General features: G+C 39.2%; 1 protein-coding gene across 2 annotated transcripts in view; it reads right to left on the minus strand.

Annotated features, from left to right (window-relative positions):
* Positions 1-11173, minus strand: part of BMPR1A (bone morphogenetic protein receptor type 1A) — a 36810-nt gene extending 25637 nt beyond the window's left edge. Inside the window, exons 1-2 of one of the 2 annotated variants that reach the window (XM_039719590.1) lie at positions 11048-11170; positions 10034-10085 (exon numbers count right to left, since the gene is read on the minus strand). The gene's annotated coding sequence lies outside the window, so the exon portion shown is untranslated. Of the gene's footprint in view, positions 1-10033; positions 10086-11047 lie in introns of both variants that reach the window. The other variant, XM_039719589.1, reaches the window with a different exon arrangement.
* Positions 11174-11434: the final 261 nt, after the last annotated feature.

Genomic DNA, 11434 nt, shown 5'->3' on the forward strand with positions numbered 1-11434 from the left:
AATCTTAAGAAAATTACTGGTTCAACAAGGTATGGATTAGCCATTAAAATTCATTTGGATCAGAAAGTATAAGCCAATTCCTAACCACTGGTTAGAAGGTTGTAGGGCAGATTTTCAGACTAAACAGAGTCCAAAAACTTAATTAGTCTTTCGTTTTCAAAGGCCACCATCTCGTATAGCTACAGGTGTCAGGACAGCAATAGACTGATCTGGGACTACATTTCATTATTCTTAGTACAAAAAGACCTATAGTTAGCTTCAGTTTATCCAAAGTCAAACAGTCAAATTTAACCAAGCCCGTAACAAGAAGAAAGTTTCAGACTGCGTACTGTGTAATGCTGTCAAATACTTGTACAAAACCTAATTTTAAATGTGTTTTTATTATTCTCTTGCAAGGCGTGCTTACACAAACTGTTGAAAAGTGTCACAATGAAACACTCGAACTACCTATGCTTGAGTGCTGAAAAATATGTTAAAATAAACAAGCAAGGTAAATCCACCCCCAAAATCTGTCAAGAAATCCCCACAGCTGATGGAGAAGACTGCTGGCTACTGCAAGCCTGCTAGCTACATGGCCATCGACAAAAACAACTTCATGTAAGGCCCTATTTAGGCACTAATCTGTTCAAGCTCACAGAAATAATTCCCCTGAACTGTGGATTGTGTAAGAATTATTTAAAACTATTCCGGATTGCATAAATTTAAAAGCCAAGAGACTGTGTAAATTATACAATTTACCTTTCCCCTTCTAGAAACTGAAGTGAAATTTGAAATGCTAAATGAAGCCCATTTGTGTGTATTATATACTTCTCAAAAGACTGAAAAAAAATCTTAGTTCTCCCTGTAGCGCATATAGAACCATGTGTTTAGAACACATGTGCTGAAACATATTTGTTCATTCAAAAAGCACAAGACCCTAACAACAGTTTTTTTGCAGCAGGGGAGCTCACAGTCTCAGAAAATAACTTCTTATTTCTGACCAGTGGGAAAAGCCACCAAAATCCACCTGGGACAGTTTAACAGATATCTCTTGAAACAAAGATTTCCCACTGCTGGCAAATATCAAATGTGTACACCACGACAGAATTCAGAAGGCAAAGTACTAAATTATGATATATCTGTCCGTTTCATAAACAAAGTTGTTAACAGTGAAAAAATTAAAGCTTAGCTGCTTTCTACCATGCCCAAAAAAATTAGGTAATTGGGGACGCCACTCACTGGACTCCTGAATGCCCATCTTACTGTTACTCTGGGATTCCAATTAATTAACTACTACAAAGTTTCTTCAAGTAAATTAACTGCAATGACATCCAACAAGACTGTTTTCCCACTGCAATCAGGTGTTCAAACATATCCTAATGTGTTAGAAACATGACACATTCTTTTATTTGAACATTTTCAGAGAAAACGTCATTACACAATTTTTATTCACCTCAACCCATTTCCCTCTTTTCTCAACTTCACTTTGGAAGTGATTAGCTGGCTTAGAGCTTCTGCCCTTAGGACAATCAGCAAATGGACACCCATGCTCTTTCTACAATGACATCAACTTCTACTATTCTACCCAGAAGCTATCCTTCCTGTATGTTTTTATCATATTTTTTATCATTTTTGCTAGTTCCTTACTGTCATACCAGTCAGCCAATGTGAACAAGGAGAAAAGTCTCCACACGTAATGCATTCCATCTCTAAATTTAGTAACTACAAATGGGTAATCATACCTTAAACCTCTCGGATCTCATTCATAAGAAACATAGTTCTGTTCACCAAACATAAGCAGCAAGGAAAAAAAAAAACATCAAAACTGTTAGAAATTTTACATGTCACTATTAAAAATATTTTGGTCATACTATACTGCCTACAAGACTTATCACACATTTTGGCTCTGAGTTTCAATAATTTGACCTGGGCTGAGGAAAGGAAAAAGCTGGGCCTCAATCCTGAATATACATTTGTTCACATTTTTAGAAGTGGACAAAGGACCCTAAAATAAGTACACCACTGCCTTCAAAATTACAAATGCTTTTATAGAAAGAGTTTTGCTTTTGCTATGCTTTTATAGAAACTAATATGTAACATGCCTGTTACCACTATTAAGACGCATGAATGTTTTCATAACCTTACAGTAATTTAAGGACAGTTATTCATTAATCTGTGTAAAAAAATACCAAAAAACAGATCCAGAAATTGACAGGGTGAGCATTTATTTGACTTAACTCTCATGATCTTGGCTTGCTTCTGCTACATCTACAACATCTGCCCAACCTAGAAAAAGAAATTCACAACTTCTTTATGTCTCCAAAGTGAAGGCGATTATGCAAATTACGGAACTCACGAAGAAGAGTTCTGCACAAACTGGGTTTTTGTTTGGTGCTTAAAGAGCACATTTTTCATTTCATGATGCCTAAGGAAAACAGCCTGTGCTTTTGGTCGCTGACTTGAAGCAATAAGAAAGCATGCGGGACAAGCCGCTGATGTCGGTGACATCGGTGTGTCCCAGCAGAGGAGCGAGGGACAGGGACAGGGAGCAGGGCACCTCCCAGCAGCTCCCGGCGCGCTTCCCAGCCCGCAGGAGGGAGGTGTGAGCTCATTTCCCAGCAGGGGCACCTTGCTAGAGCCTACCTCTCTCACGCACAACCTTTAGAAAATGTGCCTGCTATTTAAAACACACATCACTTGAATTTCAATTTTTTGGTACAAAGGAGAAAACAGCAGCGACAAAGCTGAGATAACTCAATGCGGGGTTTGGGCTTAGCTTTTTTTAACAAGAAAAAAACCCAAGACTACAAACTGCTTCTCTCCGTCTTGCCCTCGCCCCTTGCAGCCCTAACTCTGGTTTTGTAGGTAGTGCGATGTTTCCAAGCGCGCTGGCCCGCCGCCAGCCCCACGAAGCGAGCGGGAGGCGCTCCCCCCGCCGCCCCTCCCGGCAGCCCAAGGCGCCCGGCCTGACATGCTTTTCAAGGCGTGCTAGACTGCAGCGCAGACTTTCTGGCTCCACTTCCATTGTTTGCACGGCTGCTTTGCTCCTTATCCAGAGCCTGGATTAGCATAAGAATACTGTCTTCCCCCTCTGCAAGCCAGCTCCCCTCTAGAAGACCTCCACCCCTTAAGAATAAACAGAGGGTTGGGTTTCTTTTTTTGGGGGTTTCTCTTTAAATCCCTTTTTCCTATTCAGGACTTGTAGAAAGCAATAAAATAAATAAAACGCTAAACAAGCGAGGCTGACAAGGCTCAGAAAGGGCCGATTGCATAGATTGGTAATTACCAAGGTCAAAAGAGTCAACACCTGATAATGCACGGAGCCCTCACTCCCCACAGTCACACTGTGGACATAAAAGTTATTAATGGATATGCTTTCCATACGGAACTGAAAATAAATAAATTTAGGAAGGGGTAACAGAAAGGAACTTTTAAATCCCCTTCCTTTTAATTTACACCTGGACAACGCAGTTTCAAATTACTGAGAACAGACAGGAAACATTACTTATGAAGACAACCCTCATCCAAAAATACAAACAAACCCCTCCAAACTGCAAGTGGTGATGCCTTTACACAGGGGAGTCTGCCTGCTTACACATCTGCAAACCCTTTCCCTCTGGTATGTGACAAAGGGACTATGGTGTCCCTTTTAGAGCAAGTGCCATGTTCTAGTATTAAAAAAGGCCGACAGAAGAGCATTTCACAAGAAGCGAACTGCTTGCCCTCACAACGCCTCAAACTGTCAACATGGACATATTTTTTTGTTCTGCTACTCAGAAGGTAACAGCTGTCCAAGTGAATTCATATGTCGTTTCACGAACAAGATAAAAACACACTTGTAAATAGTACTTCATAAGCAAGCAATGTAATTTTTAAATCATCGAATTCCGCACTCCCCACTGCGATGGGTGAGAGATGAGCTTTCTTTGACAGTATTTGCTCGACACATACAAACAGCAGAGACAAGACTAGCGAGTTCAACATCATGAAGATTTGCTAATACAAACGCTGCTTGGCAAGGTAAGCCTTAATCCTCGCTTTCCTCACCTGCTTGCCATGCCCACGGAGGCACTGTACTCTGCTGAGAGGAAAACTCCCTGTCTGGCTGTTCTCACAAATCACTGTAAGTAACACACGGATATCCTCAAAGGAGCGGTCTCCATCAGACTTCCAAAGAGGCATTTTTTAATGGCTGGATGGGACAAATAAGTGAAATAGTAGGTGCTGTTCCTTTATCCTCCTCTAAACGACTGCTGTGGCAGGGGGAAGTTATGTTTAAAGTGTTCTTACTACAGAAACAAAATTTTAGATAAATGTAATTTGCAAATTATGTTTACCTATTAAGTTTGTTCTTTGTGGTAGTTATATTACCCTTATAACTTAAAATTGCAACCTTTCTTATTCTTTTGAATTTTAATGAATAGTTGACTACATTTGTCATCTGTGAGCCTTGACTTCACCCTAGAAACTGATGTTGGGGATATTTATACGAGATTACAAACTCCAGGCACAGAACACAAATAGGTTACTAGCTTCACAGCAAAGGCAAAAGAAGTGAGCAAGCGTTATCAGTGGCAAGTTTAGAAAAGCCTAAACTAGACTAATTCATTATCTTACACAGAACCTGCAAAGTGTTCAGATAGTCTCAGTATCAGAGTGATAAATGCTTACGTGTAAAGTGTGACATGCTCACCTACAGAGTTACCTCACACATAGTGGATATACTAAACTAGATTGCTATATTAAGAAAGTGCTTACACAGGACAAATAATGTAAAATTAATTATATGCTGCATTCAGCATCTATTTTCATCTGCAACATTTAATTTCAACGTGACATATGTAAGAAAGTATTATTGCTCTGGGAAGATTTTCCAGGACTCTAAATGCATGTGTCTGAGTGCTATCTCACCCTGTCAGTGTTCTGCGAGTCTTGCTGAGATAAAAACAGATTTGAATGCAAACTTAAGTTAAACCCTAAGTGCACTGTAGATCCGCTTGGTTAAATAACTACAGAAACAATGTGTAGCATGCACACGCACACAAATACTCCTCTTAAGTTTGAACAATGTACTTTCATCAAATGTACCTTCAAAGACATTTCCAAACCCAAACACAGTAATCTTTCAATAGGCAGACAAAAACAGAGTTCAAAGGTAATGTTTACTTCAACAGTTATAATCCTCTATTTCCCTGCATTGAAGTGTAAAGCAATACTGTTAATTTTTTTTTTTCACACAAAATAAAAAAGCAAATAAGAGCTTTCTGGTCATGAGATTAATGACATTAAAAATTTCCCGTTTGTAATCAACCAACTAGACCAGTTCTTTTCTCAGTGCAAAAAGGTTATTTTAAACACAATGTGAAACATTTTTCAACAAGTGTTACACAGTAGAATTCAGGACAGTAGGAAATCAACATATAGGGTAGAAGCTTGGTTTGGTTTTAGATTCAGAGAAGTTCACATTCAACTAATAAAAGCTGTCATTTTTTTTCATTCAATCTTTGTTTTTCTCTCCATATTGTAAGAAAGCAACTGAACTAAGACCTAAAGAAACCAAAAAGGTACAGAGATTATATGATCTATTTCTTCTATGAATTTCACTTGGTTTCCTACTTTTCTCTTTGACCATCATGGCGTACGACTTAAACTGCCCATACTCAGTATTACAGGGATAACTTGGACACTATTTTTTATTGCAAACATTTCCCCCACTCTCCCACCTTCTCGTTGAAGGATGATATCTCCTCTGATGTCTCAACAGTTCCTTAAGTTAAAAATCTTAAAAGCAAAACCATGTTCCTCCTAAGTCACCTCTGCATTAACTTCGGCAATTCAATTATTCCCCAATTATTCAAGATCACATTCTTAAAACTGTCTCATTCTGCCTTTTCTTATGTTACTTCTGTCAAGGCTGTTATTCCATCTAGGAGTGATTTACTCCTTCCACATCTTCACTATCAAAACCTTCTTTCTTTCAAGATTCTTTAGCTTACATGAATCACCTCTAATAGGATGGAATTAAGGCTGATTCAAATTAAATCTGTGAAGGAAAAATTGAGGTTACAGGAAAACCACAGATTCCGTAACGGGAAACAATTTTTGTTGCTAGTTGAAGAGAATACAGAATTATTTTTGGCAGAGAGAAAGGGGACAGAAAAGCCTCATTATTGAACCTTTTCTATTAAGCACTATATAGTATCTTGTAATCCTCTGCCACATCCTAAGTATTTTTCCATTTCCCTTTTTTCTTTTGAGATTTTTCACACATTTGAGTTGAGAACTGTACTGAAACCAAACCAGCAGATGAAAGACTGCAGTAATTTATTGGGTCAGTGTGACCAGGTTTTGGTAGCAGGGGACTAAAGGGGTGGCTGCTGTGAGAAGCTGCCAGAAGCTTGTCCAGCCAGTGCCAGCTGGCTCCAGGATGGACCCACTGCTGCCCAAGGCCGAGCCCATCAGGAATGATAATAATGCTGCTAAGATAACATATTCAAGAATGAAAACAATTTATTGCACAGATTTTCCTGTGGCTAGAGAAGAGAGGAGTGAGAATATGTGAGAGAAACACTCTGCAGACACCAAGGTCAGTGCAGAAGGAGGGGCAGGAGGTGCTCCCGGTGCCAGAGAAGATTCCTGTGCAGCCTGTGGCATGCCACGGTGAGGCAGCTGTGCCCCTGCAGCCCATGGAGGACCATGGGGACAGAGAGATCCACCTGCAGCCCATGGAGGAACCCACACCAGAGCAGGTGGATGTCTGAGAGGAGTCTGTGAACTCACAGGAAACCTGGGCTGGAGAGGGTCCTGGCAGGGACCTCTGCACACCGCAGGTTTCCTGGTAGGACTTGTGACCCCATGGAGGACTCCCATCAGAGCAGGTTGTACCTGAAGGACTGCACCCCAGGGAATTGACCAAAGCTGCAGCAGTCTGTGAGAAGGGAAGGAACTCTCCTCCTCCCGCAGCAGCAGGAACCTGTGATGAACTGACCATAAGCCCCATTCCCCACTTCCCTTCACTGCTGGAAAGGGGAGGTAGAACCTAGGAAGGAGGGAGGAGTAGGAATAAGGTGTTTTTAAGATTTCTACTTCTTGCCCAGCTCTGGTTTTGTTAGTAAGACATTCAATTAATATCCCCAAACTGAGTCTGTTTTGCCTGTGATGGTAATTAGCGACTGATCTCTCCTGGTCTTCATCTCCACCCATGGAGAGGGGAGTGATAGAGTGGCTTTGGTGGGTGCCTGTGCAAATTTTAAAGACCAATAAAGCAAACTTTTTTTCCCTTTGCCCATTAAAAAGGTCTTATTAATTCAGAGCTTGGTGGTATCACACCAAACATGGAATTTACTGAGGGGAGGGGAAACCGAGCAGATTGCAAGTGTACATTTGCAAATTCCAAAACAACTCAAAGGGCATGGAACTTCAAGACACCTGTGTAAATATCCCTCTTCTCATACACTGCCTTCTCAAAGACTTCAGGGACTCTCCTCTGCACAGGCAGACCCCTTATCACTTCACTTTCATCCCACTGAAAGCCTAGGACTGAACTGTTTCTGTAAAAACTTTCATATGCTTTACCTGCCAACTGAAACAAATAATTGTTTTTCAAACACCAGCAACTTGAATGAGCATGTTTGAACGAGAACAGGAATTTCAGATCTTAGAACAACAAAATGTGTTTGAAGCCTGGTGAAGTGCAGCCATTAGGGAACCCCTCTGCACATCTACACCGTGGAAATTCTCCTAAAAGATGTGACTACTGACCTCTCTACCATTGCTCTAAACAGATCCAGATTTTTACTCAAGATATCCTGAAATTCCTGTAAACTCAAAACATATTTTAAGGACATGATAAAAATATCCTCTCTTTACACAGACTTGGCTGTGGCACAGAAGTAATTTTTTTTTAAAGGATGGTACATGTATTTGGTTTAGAAATAAGAAAAGTAGAGTGTTTCTATCACAGTGTCTTTATAGACATTAAGAATATTCGAAAAAGACTTACCTAAATCAGTCTTAGATTTTGTTAAGCTAACAAGTAGCTGCCTATTATTTTAATATTTACTATTTTAAAATACATTTGAAATTGACCCCTGGAATTATTCTAATTAAATTCTGTATCAATTGCAACATTTTAAAAATACTTCAGCTAACATTTCATGAAACTTACTGTACCTTTACAACCTCAGAACCTCTGGAAAAGAACATTCTTCACCTTTCAACCTAGTTTAGAGGAACCTACTCCACAACTAACTACTTCGGACTGCTTCAAAATCCTACTATCAGAAAGAAATATTTTTCTGCTTTGTTTTGGCTCACGGGGAAAAAGGATAGAAAATAATTCTTGAAAGCAAAATTAATCCCTGTATTAATGTTCAGTTGAAACCTACATTTTACCATTCCTAATCTAAACACTAAATAGAAAATAAGCAAAAAAGGCAACCTGGTATGTTTCTAATGACATATCCATGTTACAATAATCTGGTTGCAAAATATATTCCTATCAATACAAACATCTCCAAACTGCACTGCAAATGCATTCCTTGTATGCTTTTCTTACTGTAAGATCTTAAATTGTTCTCTATCCTACCCCATAAAATTCCCATCCTTAGATACAGAAATAAAATACAAAATTCAGCTTCCTTTTATTACACAGGAACTTGTCTAGATTTTTTTGAAATCTGTTGCCCTTGATACTTTCCAAGAGGAGCTTCTGAGCCAAACAGAGCCAACATAAAAACGAAGGGACTCTCAGCAGCTTAATCTGACCTTGCTGAGCCCGACAGTCTTGACCTAGCAATAGGAATCTTGTTTTGTGTGGTCTGAGATCAAGATGATGAGACTCCTGGAACAAGCTGGGATAAGCCAGGGGCAATGGCAGTAAGGAAAGTCCTGTTAGGAGGACACTGCAGAACAGAGCAGCCCCAGCGTGGAACCACTGGCACTTCCTGTTTTGATCAACTGATTCACAAGATGACACGGATGTCTGGTTCCTCCACTCCTGGAAAATGCTTTGAGCACACTGACCTGTATTTCCCATTTGTGGTTTGAGCCTCAAGTGGCTCAGCCTGTTTGTTATGGAATTAACTCCTAGCAAATAGTTTGCCACCAAGGAAATTCAATGGCAGCTAACCCAACCTTATAAAATAATTGTTTCCTAACAGAACAGAGAGGATCTTAGATGGCCTTGATGATTAATAAGTAAATCATTGCAGGAATACCATTTCATCACTGGCACCCTTCATTCTGAAGCACTTGGTATGTGTTTCTGGCTATTGAATGAACTAGTTCCATCACATAAAAGATGCTCCTACCACTACTGGTTTGGAGGACACAGGAAGATGACAACTCTACAGACAGCAGAAGCTGAAAAGTAGGAAGCTATTCCTAAATTGTCAACTTAAGTTATTGGTTCAGTAGTTGTATGTTAGAGGTCTTTAACATCCTTCTAACTCATGCCTTGCTGCAGGCAGGGCAAACTATGGGAGTATTTGACATTAAGGGTGGTGCTGGAAAGTCATGCAAGTCCAGTTTTCAACATCCCAAAAAAATAAAGTAATCATACAACCAAAATCTTTCTGTTAACTAAAGAGACAACACTATATGGGACACCAGTTGCAGAAGGGAATTGAGCACACATAACCCTACTGATTACATGCAATATACTAATCAGAATTTCTCCAGCTGCATTGCACTAGAAATGCACAAATTCACAGGTGTTATTAAAACAGAGCTATTTACCCTACTAAGCCAGAGGTAAGAAAATCTTACATTGAATCATAAAATAAAGCAGAATTAGAATTAGCACAATGAAGGGTTGTATTACAGAGATCCCATATTAAAGAAAGATAATAAACTATTTTGAGAACTTTCAGACATTTGATACCCTTCACTGAAGCCTAAAATAGAAGAGACAACCAAATAGATTTAATCAAAATTTATCTCTGTAAACCAATCAGGAGCTAACAATCTCTCTGTAAACCAATCAGGAGCAGTTTTAGATGCAAACAAAAGACACCTTTTGTACATAACAAATATTTAAAACTAAAACACTCACCTTCACTGTTTTTTGTAGGTGTCCAAACTCATAAATGGGCTCAAAGACATACCTGAAAGCAGGTCAGGCAATGAAATACAATACTGCTGATCTCTCACTCAGGAAGCACATAAAATGTCTGATCAACACCTGGGCAATGTACCCTGCTCACATCTGGTATTTATAGTACTGCCCTCTTTTGGCATTCACGATCAAATTTTTTCTTTGTCTTTATCCCTTTGCTATTGAAATTCAGGCATAAAAGGTATGAAAACAAGAGGCAGTACATAGGAGCAGGAATAATTAGCACAAGGACTTGCTTTTATTTGGTTCTGATAAGCTCCCCTCTTCCCATTTGTGTGTTTGTGGACTTAGAAGCAAATAATCCCTAGTAAAAAGAGAACCAACTGTGTGAAGATAGAGAAATTTTGTGGTGGAGTGGTGTTGCCATTTTATTTTTTGCGAGATCAGCTATTTACATACAGGGAAAGCAAAAAACAACCTCCCTCACTCAACTGCTTCTAATACTACTCATCTTTAAAAAGACAGTGAACTAGGAGGGAGTAAGAGTTACTTGTGAAGGTGGTTGGGGGTGTGTGTTTTATGCTTCCCTTTTTAAAACAGTATTGTGTCCAGTTTTCAACCCAACTACTTATGCTTATGTCCTGCTACTTGACACTGTGTAAAGCTTTCCCCAGTCATACCAGCAAAATAATAAACTAATAATCAACTAAAGCATTAGTAGTGTTCATGACTAAGCAGGTTCTACCAAACAAAACTTGCCTGATACCATAACTCTTTTCCAATGTGCCTTTGTACAACAGATGCCTCTGTAGTTGAGGCTGAGCTGTGTTTTTTCATAACTAAGATACAGACATAGATTAGATCAAACATCTGTTTTAATATGGTATGAAAGACTGTCACTAACATAAAAAAGGTGACTCTGAAGTTTTTTATAAGATATGGCGGCTGCTTATCATATGCTTTTTATCCCTGAAGTACTCGAAATAAAAATTTTGCATGCATTAACCTTACCTCTGAATTAGGAAACTGAATGAAACTGTATTGTACTTCAAGCTTCCTCCAGACTGTTTTCATCTGTACTTCCACTTCATTAGTTCAAAGGTGGTATTATGGAAATGCATATTTCTACTGATCTGCAAAATACAAAGAGGATTTGATTAAAGAGATGGCTGAAAAAATTGTGTTGACAGTTTATGGTCTACAATGTGAACTGCACATTGCAGATAATTGTATCTGGAATTACAGAAACCATCTCCTATGATGAGCTGCTCCCAGCTAGAAACTTCCTAAGAGTCATGCATATCCAATAGCTGCACAGTTGCAGCATATTTGTAAAACACTGGCACAAAAATAATTTTAAAATAATTTTACCGTTTTCAGTAATTGATCATATTAAAA

This window comes from Passer montanus, unplaced genomic scaffold (assembly GCF_014805655.1).
Source record: "Passer montanus isolate IOZ18808 unplaced genomic scaffold, ASM1480565v1 scaffold42, whole genome shotgun sequence".
Lineage (NCBI taxonomy): Eukaryota > Metazoa > Chordata > Aves > Passeriformes > Passeridae > Passer > Passer montanus.